General features: G+C 50.0%; 1 protein-coding gene across 2 annotated transcripts in view; it reads right to left on the bottom strand.

Moving 5' to 3' along the window:
• The window catches only part of MOSPD1 (motile sperm domain containing 1), a 79,738-nt gene extending 76,166 nt beyond the window's left edge, over nucleotides 1–3,572 (bottom strand). The window contains exon 1 of one of the 2 annotated variants that reach the window (XM_082262549.1): nucleotides 3,443–3,572. The gene's annotated coding sequence lies outside the window, so the exon portion shown is untranslated. The remainder of the gene's footprint in view (nucleotides 1–3,442) is intronic. The other variant, XM_082262548.1, reaches the window with a different exon arrangement.
• Between the last annotated feature and the right edge of the window lie 8,298 nt (nucleotides 3,573–11,870).

Below are 11,870 nucleotides of genomic sequence, written 5' to 3' on the forward strand. Positions count from 1 at the left end.
GGGGAACTGACAGCTGTGTCTCCGCACACAGCACGGAGACACAGCTGTCCTCCTGCTGCTCAGCGGGGATCGGCGGCTCGATCCCCCGCTGAGAAAAACGGACTCCGTCCAACGGAAGGAGTGTGTGAAAGGAGCCTTAATGTAGCTTCATACATTCGCACAGCTGGGGCACAACAAGAGCAGTGAGACTTTAAAAATGTATTACACTAGAAAGTGCCTAAAGCGGAGCTCCACCCAAAAGGGGAAACTCTGCTTGTTCACACCAACCCCCCCATTTCCACATTTGAAACTGTTTGGAAGGGAGGGGGTGGGGGGGGACAGGTACCTGGTTTTGACAGATACCCGCTCCTACTTCCAGGTAAGATCGCCAATCTACGACATTTCCGACCCGCTCCTCCTTCCCCTTGCTGCCTTATAGGACACACACAGGTCCCAGAAGACGCCAGGACCATTCAGAAAGCGATGTGATTAGCGCATGCTCAGTAGGAAACTGGCTGTGAAGCCTGAAGGCTTCACTGCCGGTTTCTTTTACTTAAAATGGTGGCGCCTACACCTGAAACTGATCCTTGGACAGGTAAGTGTCCTTATATTAAAAGTCAGCAGCTACAGTATTTGTAGCTGCTGACTTTTACTTTTTTTTTTTTTTTTTTTTTTTTACAGACTGGAGCTCCTCTTTAATAAGAAAGTCACTCTAAAATTAAGCGATTTCTAGCGTGAAAAGCATTAAAGTCGTATTTACAAAGTCACTCTGTAAATAAGCACTTTCTAGCATAAAGCGCATTAGAAGTCTTACTCCTCTTGTTTGCCAGTTGTGTGGATTTGCAAAGCTACATGAATAAAGAAATTGATTTTACTGGATTGCAGTCATCCATTATATCTGTATATTCTTATTATTGTTACTACCATGACCTGAGTACCTTATTTTGTTCCCTTTCATATACAACATGCGCTTTGGAATGACAAAAAATATCCTTATGATGGCCATAATTTACAGTCATTAATGACAGTTCTAGTGATGATTTCTCCAAAATATTTTAAAGGCTTAAATGTATTACTTACAATTTATGCACGCCGCTGCATTTTTTAATTTTGTGCTACACCTTTATACTTTATACTCTTTTTACAAAGAGATTTTGAATCCCTTCTGAAAATGCATTTGCTGAAGGCCGTACCAAGAATGGTGCAAGCAGGACTTTTAAAAAAACAAATTAACAGTGCCGATGTGATCTTTTTCCTATAGGACCATAGAATATAGAAGGCAACCTTTTCTGTAAAATACCATAACATCAGTCTGAGATTTGATCCATCTATGGCCAGCTTAAGGGTTTGTTTACACTTGCAGCCAAGGAGTGGTAAAAATTGGTGATTGAGACACAGTTTAACTGCCCCCACCCCCAATAGCCCTCCTTAAGCTGCAAAAATTATACCTCCGAACATGTTCAGTGGTACAGTACTACCACCGAACGTGACCCATTTATATTAATGGTGTTGCATTCAAACCGCATGCAATGAATGCAGTCCTGATCAGCTTGATGGCCCCTTGTCAAATCTTTACAATTTGGTACCAATGCCATACATCTCTGTAATGGAAGTCTGATTCTCTAAACAAATGGTATAGGAGTCTTCCCCTGAGCACCTCGGTCTTCCACTGATTGCCCTATATCTTCTACTGAGTGCCCCATGTCTCACCGAGTGCCCCGTGTCTTCCCTCAGGTCTTTCACTGAGTGCCCCATATTTTCTACTGAGTGCCCCGTGTCTTCTACCAAGTGGCCCATGTCTTCTACTGAGTGGCTCATGTCTTCCCCTGAGCACCTCAGGTCTTCCACTGAGTGCCCCATATCTTCTACTGAGTGTCATGTCTCTTCCACCGAGTGTCCCATGTCTTCTACTGAGTGCCTCATGCCCAATGCCCCAGGCCCCTTTCACACTGATATATCGATTAGGTCAGTCTGTTAGTTTTTCAGGCAGACCCGATTGGACCACCCATCGCTCTCTAGAGCTGGAGCTAAAAACAGACGGATGGGAATCCGTTCCTCATCCATCCAGTGGGTCGGATTGGATGACAGTCGGATGGAAACGGACAAGTCCGTTTCCATCCAAATGCCCCATAGAGAAAAGCAGGCTGTGTCCGTGTTCAGTGACAGATCCCTCGCTAAGTAGGCAGATACCCTTGGTGGAGTCTGCCCCTTCTGCAAGGGGCCTTATGTCTTATACTGGGTGGCGTGGGTCTCCTTTGAGATTTTGAAAATTATACATTCCATGCATATTAAAGTTTTGGAACCTTGTATTATAGCTTTTGGACCAATTCATTTTTGTTCACTTAGTCTTAGATTTGATCCAAAGTGGTCATCATGATATCCTACCATCCTCCCCTGGACTATTAGGAATCTGCAAAGGCCCCATTCAAGGGCTGTGTGTGTTTTTAGCAAATAGGATCATCACACTTGTGACCCCACTTGGACCATGTCTACCTTGTTGTACTGTAGTGTTATTGTAGTGAACGGGGCCCATATAATCCCTATAGGTGAGATCTGTCTATTCCTGGGCTCTGCCAGCATTGTGGCTCGGTGTACGATCAATGCTGGGTGTTGGTAGGACAATGCTCGCTGTAGGTAGGACAATGCTGGATGTAAGTAGGACAATGCTGGCTTTAGGTAGGGAAATGCTGGGTGTAGGTAGGACAACGCTGGATATAGGTAGGACAACGCTGGATGTAGGTAGGACAATGCTGGATGTAGGTAGAACAACGCTGGGTGTAGGTTGGACAACGCTGGGTGTAGGTAGGACAACGCTGAATTTAGGTGGGACAACGCTGGGTGTAGGTAAGACAATGCTGGGTGTAGGTAAGACAAAGCTGGGTGTAGGTAAGACAAAGCTGGGTGTAGGTAGGACAACGCTGGGTGTAGGTAAGACTACGCTGGGTGTAGGTAGGACAATGCTTGGTGTAGGTAGGACAACGCTGGGTGTAGGTAAGACAACGCTGGGTGTAGGTAGGACAATGCTTGGTGTAGGTAGGACAATGCTGGGTGTAGGTAGGACAACGCTGGGTGTAGGTAAGACTACGCTGGGTGTAGGTAGGACAACGCTGGGTGTAGGTAGGACAACGCTGGGTGTAGGTAAGACAACGCTGGGTGTAGGTAGGACAATGCTTGGTGTAGGTAGGACAATGCTGGGTGTAGGTAGGACAATGCTGGGTGTAGGTAGGACAATGCTGGGTGACTGTGCCTGTCCTCTATACACGTGTGATCAGCTGGTGGAGGATGGCTGGACACACACTGATAATCTGACGCTGTGCAGTGTCAGGACACCATGTCAGTCAGTACGGTTCACACACACACTGTGTACTCTGCTCGGTATTCGGGTCAGTGGCGGTGATCGTGCTCCCCTCCCCTGGGCTCCTGTGTCGTCCTTCTCCCTCCTCCCCCCGGTCCCTCCATGTACCTTCTCTCCGCCGCCTCTCCGTCCCTTTGTCAGCTGCCTCTGGCCGCAGTGCCGCCCCGGAGCCACAGCGCTGACGTCACAGCTCCTGCTGCGGATGCTGAGCTTCTGCTGCCGCCTCTGTCAGCGGTGCACACAGCTTACTTACCCGACCTCATCGTACAGATCAGAGGAACGGGGATGTGAGGCCTCCGCTTCACCGGATTACAGAGAAGGCCCGGGGACATGGAGGCCCTGGAATCCGCAATGTCTTCCCTGCCAGAGACAAACATACTCCGTACCCCTCTATCTATCCCCAGACATCCCAACCTGCAAAAACTCATTTCAGGGAGGTTGCAAAGTCATTTCAGGGAGGTGAGCCCCCCCCCCCCCCCACGCACGCCTGCGCCGCACCCCCCTTTCCAATTTAACACTACCAGAGAATAATGAAACTAAATGTAATCAGTATACCTGGTCACTGATGCTGGTACTGGTCACTGATGCTGGTACTGTTCACTGGTGTTGGTACTGTACTGGTCTGGTAACTGGTGTGGGTACTGGTCACTGGTGCTGGTACTGCTCCACTGGTGCTGGTACCGGTCACTGGTGCTGGTACTGGCGCTCGTACTGGTCTCTGGTACTGGCCTAGTCACTGATGCTGATATTGGCCTGGTTACTGGCGCTGGTACTGGCCTGGTCACTGGTGCTGGTACTGGCCTGGTCACTGGTGCTGGTTACTGGCGCTGGTACTGGCCTGGTCACTGGTGCTGGTACTGGCCTGGTCACTGGTGCTGGTCACTGGTGCTGGTACTGGCCTGGTCACTGGTGCTGGTACTGGCCTGGTCACTGGTGCTGGCCTGGTCACTGGTGCTGGTCACTGGTGCTGGTCACTGGTGCTGGTACTGGCCTGGTCACTGTAGCTGGTACTGGCCTGGTCACTGGTGCTGGTACTGGTGCTGGTCACTGGTGCTGGTGCTGGTCACTGGTACTGGTCACTGGTACTGGTCACTGGTGCTGGTCACTGGTGCTGGTCACTGGTGCTGGTACTGGCCTGGTCACTGGTACTGGTGCTGGTACTGGTCACTGGTGCTGGTACTGGCCTGGTCACTGGTGCTGGTACTGGCCTGGTCACTGGTGCTGGTCACTGGTGCTGGTACTGGCCTGGTCACTGGTGCTGGTACTGGCCTGGTCACTGGTGCTGGTACTGGTGCTGGTCACTGGTGCTGGTACTGGCCTGGTCACTGGTGCTGGTACTGGCCTGGTCACTGGTGCTGGTCACTGGTGCTGGTACTGGCCTGGTCACTGGTGCTGGTACTGGCCTGGTCACTGGTGCTGGTCACTGGTGCTGGTCACTGGTGCTGGTACTGGCCTGGTCACTGGTGCTGGTACTGGCGCTGGTCACTGGTGCTGGTACTGGCCTGGTCACTGGTGCTGGTACTGGTGCTGGTACTGGCCTGGTCACTGGTGCTGGTACTGGTGCTGGTACTGGTCACTGGTGCTGGTACTGGCCTGGTCACTGGTGCTGGTGCTGGTACTGGCCTGGTCACTGGTGCTGGTACTGGTGCTGGTACTGGCCTGGTCACTGGTGCTGGTCACTGGTGCTGGTACTGGCCTGGTCACTGGTGCTGGTACTGGCCTGGTCACTGGTGCTGGTCACTGGTGCTGGTACTGGCCTGGTCACTGGTGCTGGTACTGGCCTGGTCACTGGTGCTGGTACTGGCCTGGTCACTGGTGCTGGTCACTGGTGCTGGTCACTGGTGCTGGTACTGGCCTGGTCACTGGTGCTGGTACTGGCCTGGTCACTGGTGCTGGTCACTGGTGCTGGTCACTTGCTGGTACTGGCACAGAGTGGGGTGTCACAGTGTCACAGTCCCGCGCGCGCCAAAATGCCTCCTGGAGTAGAATGTGGCTGTAGTAGAGAGCAAAGCCGCTTCTTGCTCTTTGCAGCTCCTCCCACAGGCGGAGTGCATGACTCATATCACTCCGCCTGTGAGCCGGATCTACTTCGGCTCCGACGTGATGTCTGTGCAGCCTCAGCTTGCTGACAGCTGTCACACTCCTGCCTGCATCGATCGATGAGTCATCTCATCTGACTCACTCACACACAGAGCCGGGATATTGCTCTGAGCTCGCGGGTGTCCGTGAGCTCAGGGCGGATAGCGGGAGTCTCCCGCGACTTGCGGGAGACTTGAGATGTCTGTATCCCCCTGACCACCTTTATATCCTATACCTCCTCACCTGCCCGCACAAACCACCCACACAACTTTTCATCGTCAGGACAGCAGTGGCATCTCTTCCCCTTCCCTATAGGCCAGCCTTCCTCCACCATCGTTCCATGAAACTCCAAAGGGTTCCTCTAGACAGAGGATGAAGGGGTTCCATGGAATTCTAGACGGTTCCTCTACACAGGATGAGGGGGTCCCATAGAATTCTAGAGAGTTCCTCCAGAAGATGAGGGGTTCAATGGAACTCAAGAGGGTTCCTCTACACAGGATGAGGGGGTTCCCTGGAACTCTAGAGAGTTCCTCAAGAGCAGTGGCGGCTGGTGCTCAAATTTTTTTTTTTGGGGGGGGGGGGGGGGGGCGCAAACAATAAAATGTAATAGGCATTGCTTTGCGGCAAAAAACGCTGTAAAAAATTGCGTGAATTTGAGGTCGCAAAAGTGTGAAAGGGGCCTTCAGTAATTAAAGTATAGTGTGCCCCCTTTCAATGCAGAGAGACCAGCGTGTCCCCTTTCAATGCAGAGAAACCAGCGTGCCTCCTTTCAATGCAGAGAGACCAGCGTGCCCCCTTTCATTGCAGAGTGACCAGCGTGCCCCCTTTCAATGTAGAGAGACCAGCGTGCCCCCTTTCAATGCACAGTGACCAGCGTGCCTCCTTTCAATGCACAGTGACCAGCGTGCCCCCTTTCAATGCACAGTGACCAGCGTGCCTTCTTTAAATGCACAGTGACCAGCGTGCCCCCTTTCAATGCACAGTGACCAGCGTGCCCCCTTTCAATGCACAGTGACCAGCGTGCTCCCTTTCAATGCACAGTGACCAGCGTGCCCCCTTCAAAACACTGACCAGCATGCCCCCTTCAATGCAGAGACCAGCATACATGCCCCCTTCAATGCAGAGACCAGCGTACATGCCCCCTTCAATGCAGTGACCAGCGTACATGCCCCTTCAATGCAGTGACCAGCGTACATGCAGAGACCAGCGTACATGCCCCCTTCAATGCAGTGACCAGCGTACATGCCCCCTTCAATGCAGTGACCAGCATACATGCCCCCTTCAATACAGTGACCAGCGTTCCCCCTTTCAATGCACAGTGACCAGCGTGCCCCCTTCAAAACATTGACCAGCGTGCCCCCTTCAATGCAGAGACCAGCATACATGACCCCTTCAATGCAGAGACCAGCGTACATGCCCCCTTCAATGCAGTGACCAGCGTACATGCCCCCTTCAATGCAGAGACCAGTGTACATGCCCCCTTCAATGCAGTGACCAGTGTACATGCCCCCTTCAATGCAGTGACCAGTGTACATGCCCCCTTCAATGCAGTGACCAGTGTACATGCCCCCTTCAATGCAGAGACCAGCGTACATGCCCCCTTCAATGCAGTGACCAGTGTACATGCCCCCTTCAATGCAGTGACCAGCATACATGCCCCCTTCAATGCAAAGACCAGCGTACATGCCCCCTTCAATGCATTGACCAGCGTACATGCCCCTTTCAATGCATTGACCAGCGTACATGCCCCCTTCAATGCAATGACCAGCATACATGCCCCATTCAATGCAGTGACCAGCGTACATGCCCCCTTCAATGCAGTGACCAGCATACATGCCCCCTTCAATGCAGTGACCAGCATACATGCCCCCTTCAATGCAGAGACCAGCGTACATGCCCCCTTCAATGCAGAGACCAGTGTACATGCCCTCTTCAATGCAGAGACCAGCATACATGCCCCCTTCAATGCAGTAACAAACGGTCAAGAGGGAAAAGAACCGCTCAAGTGAGGGGATAGTTCCAAACACATCCAACCCAGGTGCAGGCACGGATCCGCAGTCCTGATAGCAGCAAATGGAAGAGCACAAAAAGCCGCACAACTGGTTGAAGATGCAAAAAGTTAAAATCCAAATTTATTTTGCAGCCAAAAAGATAAAATCATCCAAGATGAAACCAAAACAGTCGGAGACATGGGGGGGGAAAAGGGGAGCACGGCGGTTGACGCGTTTCACGGAGTCTTCCGCTTAGTCGTAACCAATGGTTACGACTAAGCGGAAGACTCCGTGAAACGCGTCAACCGCCGTGCTCCCCTTTTCCCCCCCCATGTCTCCGACTGTTTTGGTTTCATCTTGGATGATTTTATCTTTTTGCCTGCAAAATAAATTTGGATTTTAACTTTTTGCATCTTCAACCAGTTGTGCGGCTTTTTGTGCTCTTCCATTTGCCCCTTCAATGCAGTGACCAGCATACATGCCCCCTTCAATGTAGTGACCAGCGTACATGCCCCCTTCAATGCAGTGACCAGGGTACATGCCCCCTTCAATGCAGAGACCAGCGTACATGCCCCCTTCAATGCAGTGACCAGCATACATGCCCCCTTCAATGCAGTGACCAGCGTACATGCCCCCTTCAATGCAGTGACCAGCGTACGTGTCACCTTTAATGCAGAGACCAGTGTGCGTGCCCCCTTCAATGCAGTGACCAGCGTAAATGCCCCCTTCAATGCAGAGACCAGCGTAAATGCCCCCTTCAATCCAGTGCACTTACCTGGATCATCAGCGGCAGCGGCGGCGTGGCTTCTCAGTCCCCCAGGAGCGTCTCCTCGGGTCCTCCCGCTCCCGCCTCCTCCTCGGCCAATGGCATGGGGTTTGCCTTGCGGCCAATCAGGATTCAGGTATTAGACCCGCTCCCTTATTGGCCGGGAGGAAGATCCGTGTGGGGATCTGCGCTCTGGGTCCACCCCTTGCATCGCTCTATTAGAGCTTCTGGCTCTAATCAGGTGATGCAAAAAAAAAAGCCCCATTTAGGGGGGGGGGGGCGCCTCTGTGCCCCAAACACACCGGCCGCCACTGCTCAAGAGGATGATTGGTTTCCATGGAACTGCAGAGGGTTCCTCCACAGGATGATGAGGTTCCATGGAACTCCAGAGGGTTCCTCCAGAAGACGAGGGGCTTCCATGGAACTCAAGGGGGGTCCCCCAGCAGATTGGGGGGTTCCATGGGGCTAAAGAAGGTTCCTGCAGAGGATGAGCTGGTTCCATAGAACCCAAGAGGGTTCCTTCAGAGGAAGAGGGGGTTCCATGGAACTCCACAGGGTTCCTCCAGAGGATGAGGGGGTTCCATGGAACTCCAGAGGGTTCCTCCACAAGATGAGGGGGTTCCATGGAAATCCAGAGGGTTCCTTCAGGGGATGAGGGGGTTTAACCTTCTTAGCGGTATTCCCGAGCGTGGCTGGGGGTTAAATTTCAGAGCCAAAAGCGGTAACCCCGAGCCACACTCGGGGTACCGCCAGAAGCATCGCTGGATCCTGTAAGAGAGATTTCTTACCTTGTCACCGGGATCCAGCGATGTGTCTCGGCGGTGTCTAGTGGCGGTTCTTCCTCCCGATCGTCTCTGTGCCCCAGCTTCCGTCTCCTGCGACGTGACGTTCGCAGGAGGGTGGAACCGGCGGCAAATTCAAATGTAAAAACACACCAAACACACTGATACCATTCAAAATAAAAAAAAATCACATTAGTTTGCCCCCTAGTGCCCTTTCCTGCAGTTTTACTGTACTTTTTATGTAAATATATATATATATATATATATATATATATATATATATATATATATATACTGTATATACAGTATATATATACATATACAGTATATATATATATATATATATATATATATATATATATATATATATACGTAATTCTTGTGAATGAGCAGCCCAAACCAACTGTATACAATATATATATATATACGTATATATATATATACGTATATATATATATATATGTATATGTATACATACATATATATATATATATATAATATATATAATAAATGTATACAGTTGGTTTAGGCTGCTCATTCACAAGAATTACATGCAAAATAATGGTACCGCTTTCAGCACCTAAAATCCAAAAGAATCATACCGCCAGGGAGGTTAATGGAACACCAGAGGGTTCCTCCAAAGGATTAGGGGCTTGCTTGGAACACCAGAAGTTTTTTTCTGAGGCTAAAGGGCTTACTTGGAACTCAAGAGGGTTCCTCCAGAGGATGAGGGGCTTCCATTGAACTCAAGTCTGTTCCCCCAGAGGATTAGGGGGTTCCATGTGGCTCAAGAGGGTTCCTGCAGAGGATGAGCTGGTTCCATAGAACTCAAGAGGGTTCCTCCAGAGGATGAGGGGGTTCCTTGGAACTCCAGAGGATTCCTTCACGGGATGAGAGGGTTCCATGGAACTCCACAGGGTTCCTCCATAGGATGAAGGTGTCCATTTAACTCCACAGGGTTCCTCTAGAGGATGAGGGGGTTCCATGGAACCCTAGAGAGTTCCTCCAGAGCATGAGGGGTTCCATGGAACTCTAGAGAGTTCCTCCAGAGGATGAGGGGTTCAATGGAACACTAGAGAGTTCCTACAGAGGATGAGGGGGTTCAATGGAGCTCAAGAGGGTTCCTCTAGAGGATGAGGGGGTTCCATGGAACTTTAGAGGGTTCCTCCACATGATTAGGGGGTTCCATGGAACTCCAGAGGGTTCCTCCAAAGGATGAGGGGCTTCCTGGGACCTCTAGGAGTTTTTTTCCAGAGGATAAAGGGCTTCCATGGAACTCAAGAGGTTCCTCCAGAGTATGAGGGGCTTCCATGGAACTCAAGGGGGTTACCCCAGAGGATTAGGGGGTTACACGGGGCTCAAGAGGGTTCCTGCAGAGGATGAGCTGGTTCCATAGAACTCAAGAGGGTTCCTCCAGAGGATGAGGGGGTCCATTTTACTCCAGAGGATGGGGAGCTTCCATGGAACTTAAAGGGGTTCCTCCAGAGGATTAGGGGGGTTCCATGGGGCTCAAGAGGGTTCCTGCAGAGGATTTAAAACCAATGCTTTTGTACCTGCGCACCCTGGATTAATTAAACAGTCACTGTGAAAATGTATTAGTGCAAAGTGAACACAAAATGATATGATAACAAAGTAAATCAAAATTAATATAACATTATAAAATTAAAAGTAAAGTGAAGCAGCTGGTTTGAAAGCCATGACAGGCCAAAATAGGTGAAAAATTAATATTGCTATTGAAATAAACCGCGCTTCCAAACATTAATTTGTATATGTGCAAATGATGTATAAGTGTATAAATTGTCCATCAACACCAAAGTGCTCCAAAAATGGTGACATAATCATGAATACTCACTCCAACTCCTCCAAGGAACCGTGAACAGTGATAGGTGATCTTCCACCACCAGTATATGAAATGCCTGCTCACCAGAAGTAGAATTTTAAACACATGTCCAACCAATGAGGTCTCCCTCACACCAATAGATACTCTCCACTAGTAGCACTATTCCAGTTGAACCCCAAGATTTTTGCCATTAAGTATAAAGAAGAACAAATGGCCCTTCATAGTGTGTGTAGTATTCCACCATTTAATTGCGCATAATAATTAAAAACACTTAAATACATAGAAACTGATCGTACAGCAGGGACGCCATTCCGCGTTCCACCTGCCTTCCAAAGTAGAGGAAATGATGTGTCACGTTGCATTACCCTACGCGCGTTTCGTCAGAGCGTCCAACGTGATCAGGGGTCTCTGTTGGAATACTACACTATGGAGGGCCCCTTGTTCTTCTTCATGTTTAATGGCAAAAATCTCGAGTTCAACTGGAATAGTGCTACTAGTGGAGAGTATCTTTTGGTGTGAGGGAGACCTCATTGGTTGGACATGTGTTTAAAATTCTACTTCTGGTGAGCAGGCATTTAATTTACTGTGGTGGAAGATCATCTATGACTGTTCACAGTTCCTTGGAGGAGTTGGGGTGTTCACGATTTTGTCACCATTTTGGAGTACTTTGGTGTGGATGGACAATTTATACACTTATACATCATTAGCACATATAAAAATTAGTGTTTGAGAGCGCGGTTTATTTTAATAACAATATTTATTTTTCTCCTGCAGAGGATGAGCTGGTTCCATAGAACTCAAGATGGTTCTTCCAGAGGATGAGGGGGTTCCATGGAACTCCACAGGGTTCCTCCAAAGGATGAGGGGGTTCCCATGGAACTCCAGAGGGTTCCTCCAGAGGATGAGGGGGCCCATTTAACTCCAGAGGATGAGGGGGTTCCATTGAACTCAAGAGGGTTCCTCCAGAGGATGAGGGGGTTCCATGGAACTCCAGAGGATGAGGGGGTTCCAAGGAACTCCAGAGGATGAGGGGTTCCATGGAAACTCCAGAGTGTTTCTTCACAGAATGAGGGGGTTC

Source organism: Pelophylax lessonae, assembly GCF_965119305.1.
Source record: "Pelophylax lessonae genome assembly, chromosome: 7".
NCBI lineage: Eukaryota > Metazoa > Chordata > Amphibia > Anura > Ranidae > Pelophylax > Pelophylax lessonae.